Source organism: Leptonychotes weddellii, chromosome 3 (assembly GCF_054177405.1).
Source record: "Leptonychotes weddellii isolate Sample4059 chromosome 3, ASM5417740v2, whole genome shotgun sequence".
NCBI classification, from domain to species: domain Eukaryota; kingdom Metazoa; phylum Chordata; class Mammalia; order Carnivora; family Phocidae; genus Leptonychotes; species Leptonychotes weddellii.
Window position 1 is genome coordinate 90,660,585 of NC_138371.1, and position 10,593 is coordinate 90,671,177.

Below are 10,593 nucleotides of genomic sequence, written 5' to 3' on the forward strand. Positions count from 1 at the left end.
ATAGCTGGGTGATAGACATCGGGGAGTGTATGTGCTATGGTGAGCACTATGAATTGTGTAAGACTGATGAATCACAGTCTTGTACCTCTGAAACAAATAATACATTATATGTTAAAAAGAAAAGATAGTAGGAAGGGAAAAATGAAGGGGGGGACATCAGAGGGGGAGACGAACCATGAGAGACTATGGACTCTGAGAAACAAACTGAGGATTCTAGAAAGGAGGGGTGTGGGGGGATGGGTTAGCCTGGTGATGGGTTTTAAAGAGGGCACGTATTGAATGGAGCACTGGGTGTTATACACAAACAATGAATCATAGAACACTACATCAAATATTAATGATGTAATGTATGGTGATTAACATAACATAATAAAATAAAATTTAAAAAAATAAAAAATAAAGTCTCTCCTTCATGCTCCTTAAGTGTGTATATATGGGTGTTGATGGAGATTGGTGGAAGTAGAGATTAGATTGCTAATTCAGTGTTCCTGACATTTGATTAACAAATTTATGTTCACATTCACTCAATCTATCAGTTTCATGAAACTACAGATTTTACACTGATCCTATTTAAATTTTTTATAATTATTAATCTAAAGAAGATAACAATTTTAGTCTATATGCATGTAAATTCTTCACTTTGCTCATACATACCTTTATTCAGGTGTGTTACCTACATGCTAATTCAGTCCCAAGTGCACATTAATTAAGCCATTCATTTATTCAACAAAAATTAATTGAATATTAATTATGTGCTTGGCCCTAGGGATCCAAATTCATAGACAATGCCTTCAAAGAGTTTGTGTCTAGTAGAATAATCAAAGAAGTAAACAAACAAATGAAACCTAAAAATGCCTCAATACATGGAAATCTAGTATGTTATGAAAATATGGTGGTAAGACAAAATAAAGCTTTGGCCAGGAGTATTAGAAACTAGGTTTTCTGTAACAGGGAACAATTGAGTTGAGTTTTGCAGAGTGAACAAGAGATGATCATATGAAGACATGAGGAAGTGTTTTAGGCAGAAGGGAGAGCAGTATCAAAGAAGATATGCCCACATGGTCTACTTAACATAAAATGTATATTGTAACTGGATCAGAGGCTGTGTGTAATTGGTTAGTTAATCTGGGGCTAATAGGAAGGATGGGTAAAATTATGGACTTGCTGAACTACAATAAGGAATTTGAACTTAATACATTGTGATAAAATTCCACAGATGTATACTTTAATTCTGAGGTTTAATTCCTATTCTCTGTAAAACCAGGAGTTATTGCTCCAGAACACTGACAATTTCCTGTCACCAAAAAGCAACAAATAACTATTTCCCATACCATTGTGTGCTATTTCATTTTTTACAATGAAAAATGCCCTAGCCCCTCCCCCAGCTAATCCTCTTATTGGACTCTGATTTACATTCCTTCATAATTCCTCAGCCATTTGTTTCCCTAACTTTTCCTTGCTTCTATATCTCTATCCCTTTCCTACTACTGGGTCATTCCCATCTCATCAAATTCACTTATTAAGATAAGCAAACAAACAAGTAAATAAATGTTAGAAAGCAATCACCCTTGACAAAGAGGTCTGGGAAAGAAATGTGGACGGACTTACTGGAATGTGTGCATGTGAAAATATTTATGTGACCCTTTTTTCTGCTTGATGGCATGACAAAGACATAAAAATTTCTTAACAAACCTCAAAAGGCAGAAATTGTATGAACCATATAATAAAACTGTAGAAATTATAGCAAAAATTAATGTCTATCTAAGATAATTAATAAAACCTCATCGGAGCTGAACTGAGCCAAAAATCTGATCTTTCTCAGAACACTTGAAAATGTTCAGCACTTTGTATCAAACCATAGGGTGGTGCCTAAACTGCACTAGGAATAAAATTCAAAGGTATAATTATTAAATAAGAAAAAGTACAGTTGGAACTCACTGCTTGAAAATTAAGAAAAGCAGGAGAGGTAAATTAACTAAAGATTAAGTAGTATGCTAATGAATTCAAAACAACTATAAAAAAAGGTAAAATTGCTTTAAAGTGCAAATGTTTTCAAGAAAGGTAAGGGAGAAAAAAAAAAATTGCCTCAATTCTCTTTGAGTCCCTGGCTGGGTCTGAACGTTAAACTGACAAAGATTAACTGGAGAAAAGTATACAAGTTTTATTGAATTTTTACATGTACATGGGAAGCTCAGCAAGAGAATGAAGACCCAAAGAAGTGGGCAGAACAGGAAGCTTTTATACCTTTTAGACAAAGAAAAAATAATATTATGAGGAACTGACAAGACAAAGGGGTTGGGACTAGTGTTAGTAAGTGGTGAAGAATTAACTGCTTTGAGAACATAAGAGTTAGTTTAATAAACTTTGTTTGTATAGGTTTGTCATCCCCAAATTCCCCATCTCTGATGATAAGAATGTCTTCCTCATGGAACAAGGAGGGCACCTTTCCCAGGGGAATTTTATGATCTGTTTAAGGGAAGAACTATGAGGTAGGTGAGGTCAGAGTGATCTCTCTGCTTCTGCTGTTTTCTCAAACTCCTTCAGCTTAAGATATTAAATATATTAAGGTGCCATCTTTTGGGTAGCATTTCCTAAACCCCATCAGAAACATTTAGTCAAAATAAATGGGAGAGTGTCTGTATCTGTTCTATATGAATTAACCAACCAACAACAAAGACAACAAAGAACAAAGTGTTATTCGGAATTTGAAAGGACACAAAGTCAAAATATAGGAAAAATATAATAGGAGACACTGTTAGGTGCAAATCTCTGTTAATATATATGAAATAAAATTCCCTTCTATGCTTCTGGGATGATAAAGATTACTAAACCGGTGAAGCAGCAGTGTAAATTTAAATAAACCGACACCCCTGAAATGTTTGCATTTTTCAAAAAACTATATCCAAAAACAGCAGTGGTCTCAGATGGTTTTTAAAGAGACTAGTTCTAAACATTCTCTTTGTGATTTTCCTAAACTTTCAGTTGTGATTAAAAAAAAAAATGCAAAGCTGGTTTGAGCTCAAGTGTGAAGAAATTTTTCAGAGCAGATGGTTTTCCTCCCTTAGGAAATGGAACCAAAATCCAAGAATGGAGATGTAAGTATTCAATATGTTCCACAGACTCGGAGAACTTTATGATAGCCAAAAGGCTCAGCTCAGAAGAACATTTTAATATCAGACTCATCTCCCTTATTAAGATTAAGAGTTTGAGTTAATAGTGGTTAAATACCTCCATTTCTGTCATGGATTCAGAGGAAAGAAGTAAAAGTGGGGAAATACCATTGTCAAATTTTTGAAATTTAATAATTATAACAAGTTAAGATCCTTGATACTCCTATAACATTTTTAGCTTTGACTGAGAGAAAAATTCAATCAAAATAGAGGAAACAAAGAGAAACATAATTTGCCCAATTAAAAAAAAATGTAAAAAGAGTAAGCCTTATAATGATTTTCTTATAATGAAATTTATGATGGTAATTATTGATATATTTGCATATATACAGTACATAAGTTTGCCCTTTTAGCAATTTTTAAGTGTACTGTACAGTATTGTTAACTCTATGCTCATTGTTGTATAACAGATCTCTAAAACTCTTTTATCTTGGATGAGTAAAACTATATATACTCTGTGAACAACAATGCCTCTTTCTCCCTCCACCCAATCCCTGGCAACTACCATTCTATTTTCTATTTCTATGAGCTTGATTACTTTATTCACCTCATGTAAGTGGAATCATGACATGTTGGTGTTTTTGTGATTTGCTTATTTCTCTTAGCATAATGTCTTCAAGTTTTATCCATGTTGTAGTGTTTGCCAGGACTTCCTTCTCTTTTAAAGCTGACTAATATTCCATTGTATGTATACATGTATGTACCACATTTTCTTTTTTCTTTTTTCTAACTAAAGGATAAGTAATACACAGTATTATATTAGTTTCAGGTGTACAATATAATGATTAAACAATTCAATACATTACTCAGTGCTCACTATGATCTATAAAATCACCATCTGTTACCAAATAATGTTATTACCATTTTATTGATTATATTCCCTATGCTGTACTTTTCTCTACAATTTCTTTAGCCCTTCATCTGTCAGTGGACATTTAGCTTGCTTCCATTTCTTGGATTTTGTGGATAATGCTGTGATGAACATAGGTGTGCACATAGCTCTTTGAAAAGGACCCTGTTTTCTATTCTTTTGGCTATATACCCAAAAGTGGAATTACTGGATCATACATTAGTCCTATTTTTTCATTTTTTGAGGAAAAACACTATTTCTTTACTTTCTAGTGCAGTTTCCATACTGTTTTCCATAATGGCTACACCATTTTAAATCTCACCAAAAGTTCCAATTTGTCTTCATTCTTGCCACATTTATTATTTTTAAAATTAAAAAAAATATATAGTAGTTATTTTAATGGATGTGAGGTGGTATCTCCTAGTGGTTTCAATTTACATTTCTGTGATGATATGAAAAGATGCTCAACATCTTTGTTGGACAATTTGTATGTCTTGTCTTTTCTTTTTTTTTGAAATACCTATTCTCTTTCCATGCCCAGCGTGCAGCCCAACGTGGGACTTGAACTCACAACCCTGAGATCAAGACCTGAGCTGAGATCAAGAGTCAGATGCTTAATCAACTGAGTCACTCAGGCACCCCTAGAAATACCTCTTCATTCTTAATTGCATTATTTTTTTTATATTGAGCTGCAAGAGCTCCTTATATAGTCTGGATATTAACCCCTTATTCAGTATATGGTTTGCAAATATTTTCTCTCATTCCACAGGTTGCCTTTTACTCTGTTAATTTGTTTTCTTTGCTGCACACAAGTGTTTCAGGTGGATATAGATCCATTTGTCTATTTTTGCTCTTGTTGCTTGTGCTTTTGGGGTCATATCCAAGAAATTATTGCCCATTCCGATATTATGAAGGTATCCCCCAAGTATTCTTCTGGGGCTTTTATAGTTTCAGGACTTATAATTAGGTCTTTAATCAATTTTGATTTAAGTTTTTTAAAGATAAGGATCCATCTTCATTCTTGTCCATGTGGATATCAAGTTTTCCAAACACTATTTATTGAAAATACATCTATTCCCCATTTCATGGTCTTGACACCCTTGTAGATCATTTGACCATATACATGAGGGTTTATTTTGTGCTTTTTATTCTGTTTCATTAGCTGAGGGTATCTGTCTTTATGCCACTACCATACTGTTTACTTACTGTAGTTTTAGAATGTGTTTCAAACTCAAGAAGTGTGAGGCCTACAGCTTTGTTCTTCTTTCATAGGATTGTTTTGGCTATTTGAGGTCCACTTTGAGTTCACTCTAGTTGTCTCTTGAGCTTCTTGAATTCAGATATCCATTTTCTTCCTCAGATTTGCGGTGTTTGGGGCCATTATTTCTTCAAACAAGCTATCTGTCCTTTTCCTTTTCTCTTCTCTCTTGGGACTCTCATAATGCATATATTGGTCCAATTTATGGTACCACCTTAGTCCCATAGGCTTTCTTTGCTTTTCTTCATTATTTTATTTTTACTCTTCTGGTTCAGTAATTTTAGATGCCCTATCTTTGAGTTCTGATTCTTTCTTCTACTTGATTATGTCTGCTATTGAACTTCTCTAGTGAGGTTTTCTATTCAGTTGTTGCATTCTTTAGCTCCAGAATATCTGGATTTCTCCTTTTTTATGGTTTCTATCTCTGTTGATATTCTCATTTTGTTTGTCCATTGTTTTCTTGATTTTGTTTAGTTGTCTATGTTCTCTTGTAGATTATTGAGCTTCTTTAAAACAATTATTTTGAATTTTTTGTTAGGTAATTCACAGATCTCTGTTTTGGAGAGTTGATTTTTGAAGATTTATTTTATTCTTTTGATTGACTATCCCGGTGTCCCTTTTTCTTTATATGCCTTTCAAATTTTTGCTAAGTTTTATATATTTGGAAAAGTAGCCACCATTCCAGTCCTTATAGGCTGACTTTGTACTTGGCAATAATTTCACCGGCCAGCCTACCTACTGATTCTGGGGCCTCTGAAACATCTTTTGGGGAATGAAAATTTTCTGGGTTTGTGTGTTTAATTTCCCAAATAAAGAGGTTTGCTGATTTCTTTTTCAGGAGCTCATAATCTCTTGCTCCCTCTGGTGTCTGTCTTTAGTACAGCAGGTTTTGTAGTGCTGCGGCCAAGCTTTTTTGCCTTTTTTTTTTTTCCCTCAGTGGCCCAGGTGTTCTGTTAGCACCCTAAGTCAGGTGAGACAAAAATCAGTTCCTTGGGCAGCCCTGTGAAAAACCAGAATCTCAAATGCATACTCTACTCTTCTCACTCCCTCTCAAGGGAGAAGCCGTGAGCATTGGCTTTTCTCCAATGGCACTGAGCTGTGTCAGCCTGGGGATGGAGTGATCAAGGGTAAAGTGAAATGGCTCTTCCTACTTGTTTCAATGTGCCTGTTCTTGGCTTTGCACACAACTGTCATGCTGTGACTTCTTACATGGCTTCTGCAGTTCTCAAGATTTTTTTATCCAGATAGGCATACCTCATTATGTGTTTTGCTTTATTGTACTTTGCCAATATTGTGATTTTTACAAATTGAAGGTTTGTGGCAACCCTGCATTGAGCAAGTATTTTGGTGCCATTTTTCCAATAGCATTTGCTCATTTCATGGCTCTGTCACATTGTGGTAATTCTTGCAGTATTGCAGACTTTTTCATCATTATTATATTTGTTAAAGTGGTCTGTGTGATCAGCGATCTTTGATGTGACTATTGTAATTGTTTTGGGGTGCCATGAACCATGCCCATATAAGACAGCCAACTTAACAGATAAATGCATGTGTTCTGACTTCAAATATGGTGGAAATAGTAAGAGAACTAGAATTACAAGTGGAGCCTCAAGATGTGACTGAATTGTTGCAATCTCATGATAAAGCTTTAACGGATGAGGAGATGCTTCTTCTGGATGAGCAAAGAAAGTGGTTTCTTGAGATGGAATCTTCCTCTGGTGAAGTTGCTGTGAAGATTGTTGAAATGACAACAAAGGATTTAGGATAGTACATAAACTTAATTGATAAAGCAATGGCAGGGTTTTGAGAGGACTGACTCCAATTTTGAAAGAAGTTCGACTGTGGATAAAATGCTATCAAACAGCATCACATGCTACAGAGAAGTCATTCATGAAAGGAATACTCAACCAATGTGGTAAGCTTCACTGTTGTCTTATTTTAACAAATGGCCACAGCCAGCCCAGCCTTCAGCAACCATCCCTCTGATTAGTCAGCATTCATCAACATCAAGGCAAGACCCTCCACCAGCAAAAAGAAATTGATTTGTTGAAAGCTCAGTGATGGTTAACATTTTTTAGCAAGAAATTATTTTTTAATGAAGGTATGTACATAGTTTTTTTAGACATAACACTATTGCACACCTAATAGACTATAGTATATGTAAACATGACTTTTATATGCACTGGGAAACACAATAAATTTATTTGACTTGCTTTATTAAGGTATTTGCTTTATGTGGTGGTCTGCAACTGAACCCACAGTTTCTCTGAGGTATGCCTGTATATTGTTAAGTTGGTGTCTCTGTGGGGTAATGAGGCCTGAGACTTCCTATTCTACCACATTTCTGATTCACACATACTTCTTTAGCAACATTTGTACTGATACAGAAAAATTAATGTTTTAGTGTTTAATTTAGGAAAAATAAATATCTATACATATGGAAAAAAACCAGAAATGAGTTAATCCTAAATTTGAACATTTTCACTCTGTAAACGTGGTTCTGCCAAGATACCACAGTTGTGCTTCAGCTTAGCCAAGCAGAGGTAATTATCAGTGGAGTTTATTCCTTCCAAAGTTCCTGCACATCTCTTTTTTAGTTTAGAAAATGTTAATGTTAGAATAACCAAAAGATAAAAATTTTGGTTTTGTCCTTAGAAAATGATGATAAAGACTTGTGAGATTAATTGGACATAGTTTTAGAACTCCAAGAAATTTGGGAATCCATGTTTAGCACTAAAATTGCCTTCTCGGATTTGTGAGTATGACCATTCAGCTGAATTTTTAGAGTTTCATATTTGTTATTTTGATTAAAATACATACTAATCATACACCTGGATGCAAAGATACTTTTAGATGATAATTCTTCAATCAAAACTACAAGGTATGATAATCTCTCACACACAAAAGATTCTTTTTAGTAACATGAGTAGAGCTGTCTATAAAGCTGATTCTTTTTTATAATTAATGTGTCAGGACTCATATATCAGAGTCTATTAAAAAATAGTCATAAAAAAACTGGACACCTATTGCTACAGTGGAGGAGCTGGAGTTTGAGAGTCACATTGGCCTAGTTTAGTTCCTGGATATGTCCTTTTCTCACTGTGGAACTTTAGTGAGCCAATGTAATTCTTGTTAGCCTCAGTTTCTACATATGCCAAAAGAAACAATGTTTACATCACATTATTATGAAAAGTAAAATCAGATAAAATGGCCTTTGTAAAATTGGTAGTAGAATGCTCTAAATTTAATAAATTTTAGCTATTATAATGACAAAAATATTTCCTTGAACTCATCATTCAAAAGTAATTTCTTCCATGGAATGTTCTTCAGAGCCTATGGAATGTGGCATAGAATAATGATAAAGATTCACTAAGGTACACAAACTAGAGTGGAGACTTCTTAAAAAAAGAAATGCAAACATTTTCTGAATATTGTTTAAAACAGTTTTTTCACTTTTTTTTTAAATTTATGAATATGCTATTAAGAGCATACTGCTCTATATTACTCTTGGGGCCATTAGCCATCAGGGGAATTCAAATCAAAACCACAATGAGATACCACCTTACACCGGTTAGAATGGCAAAAATTAACAAGGCAGGAAACAAATGTTGGAGAGGTTGTGGAGAAAGGCGAACCCTTTTATACTGTTGGTGAGAGTGCAAGCTGGTACAGCCACTCTGGAAATCAGTGCGGAGGTTCCTCAAAAAGTTAAAAATAGAGCTACCCTATGACCCAGCAATTGCACTACTGGGTATTTACCCCAAAGATACAGATATAGTGAAAAGAAGGGGCACATGCACCCCAATGTTCATAGCAGCAATGTCCACAATAAATTGTGGAAGGTGCCAAGATGCCTTTCAACAGATGAATGGATAAAGAAGATGTGGTTCATATATACAATGGAATATTACTCAGCCATCAGAAAGGATGAATACCCACCATTTGCATTGACTATGGATGGAACTGGAGGGGATTATGCTAAGTGAAATAAGTCAAGCAGAGAAAGACAATTATCATATGGTTTCGCTCAGATGTGGAACATAAGGAATAGCATGGAGGACATTAGGGGAAGGAAGGGAAAACTGAAGGGGGAGAAATCAGAGGGGGAGATGAACCATGAGAGACTATGGACTCCGGGAAACCAACTGAGGGTTTCAGAGGGGAGGGGGGTGGAGGGATGGGGTTGTCAGTGATGGGTATTAAGGAGGGCGCATGTTGTAATGAGCCCTGGGTGTTAAACGCAAACAATGAATCATGGAACACTAAATCAAAAACTAATGATGTACTGTATGGTGACTAACATAACATAATAAAAAAAAAAGAGCATACTGCTATTTGAAATTAGCAAAAATTTATAAAGAAACCCTTTCATTTCCAAGCATCGTATTATCTTAGTTATTTAGAGAATTCTTTTTTATATTGGATTTCCCCAGAACCTTCATGGCTAGTAGAAATATTTTTTTGGTATCCATGAATTCTCCTTATTTTTAATTGTATACTGTTATACTAAAATGGATATTAATAAAAACATAGTTTAATTTATAAGTTTATCATCTATATTAATAATTACCATGAGGAACTTTTAGTATCAGTGTTTGTACTTATATTTTAAATTTTGTTGGTACAGAGAAGTATTACTTCATGACAGACTAATAAAAACACACAGAAGCTGCCTTTTGTAGAACAATCCACTCAAGCTAATTGAAAGATAAATAATACCCTGGAAGACTATAAAGACTCTAAACACTATGACGATTTAACTATAGATCAAACAGAAGAAAATGGTGGAAGAATTGAACCATAACCTGGTGGCCAGTAAGTGTACTGGAATTCCAAATGCAATAGAACATGAATGTCAGCTGTCAAAACTCTGTGTGTGTTCCTGTATTTATTCATAAAATATTATTGAGCTCCCATTAGGGAGCAGTTGCATTTCAGCAAAATAATAATGTGGGTTTTATTGAATTATTCTTAGTAATTTGAATTTAAGGGTTGATAGTTTATTTGCAGGGTTTATTAGTTGTACTAGAGTTTTACAGATTATAGGGCGCCTGGGAGGCTCAGTTGGTTAAGCGACTGCCTTCAGCTCAGGTCATGATCCTGGAGTCCCGCATCGGGCTCCCTGCTAGGCAGGGAGTCTGCTTCTCCCTCTGACCTTCCCCCCTCTCATGTGCTCTCTCTCTCATTCTCTCTCTCTCAAATAAATAAATAAAATCTTTAAAAAAAAATAAAATAAAAAGCACACGTGTAGTAAAGAATACTACATAGCTGGGGCGCCTGGGTGGCTCAGTTGGTTAGGCGACTGCCTTCGGCTC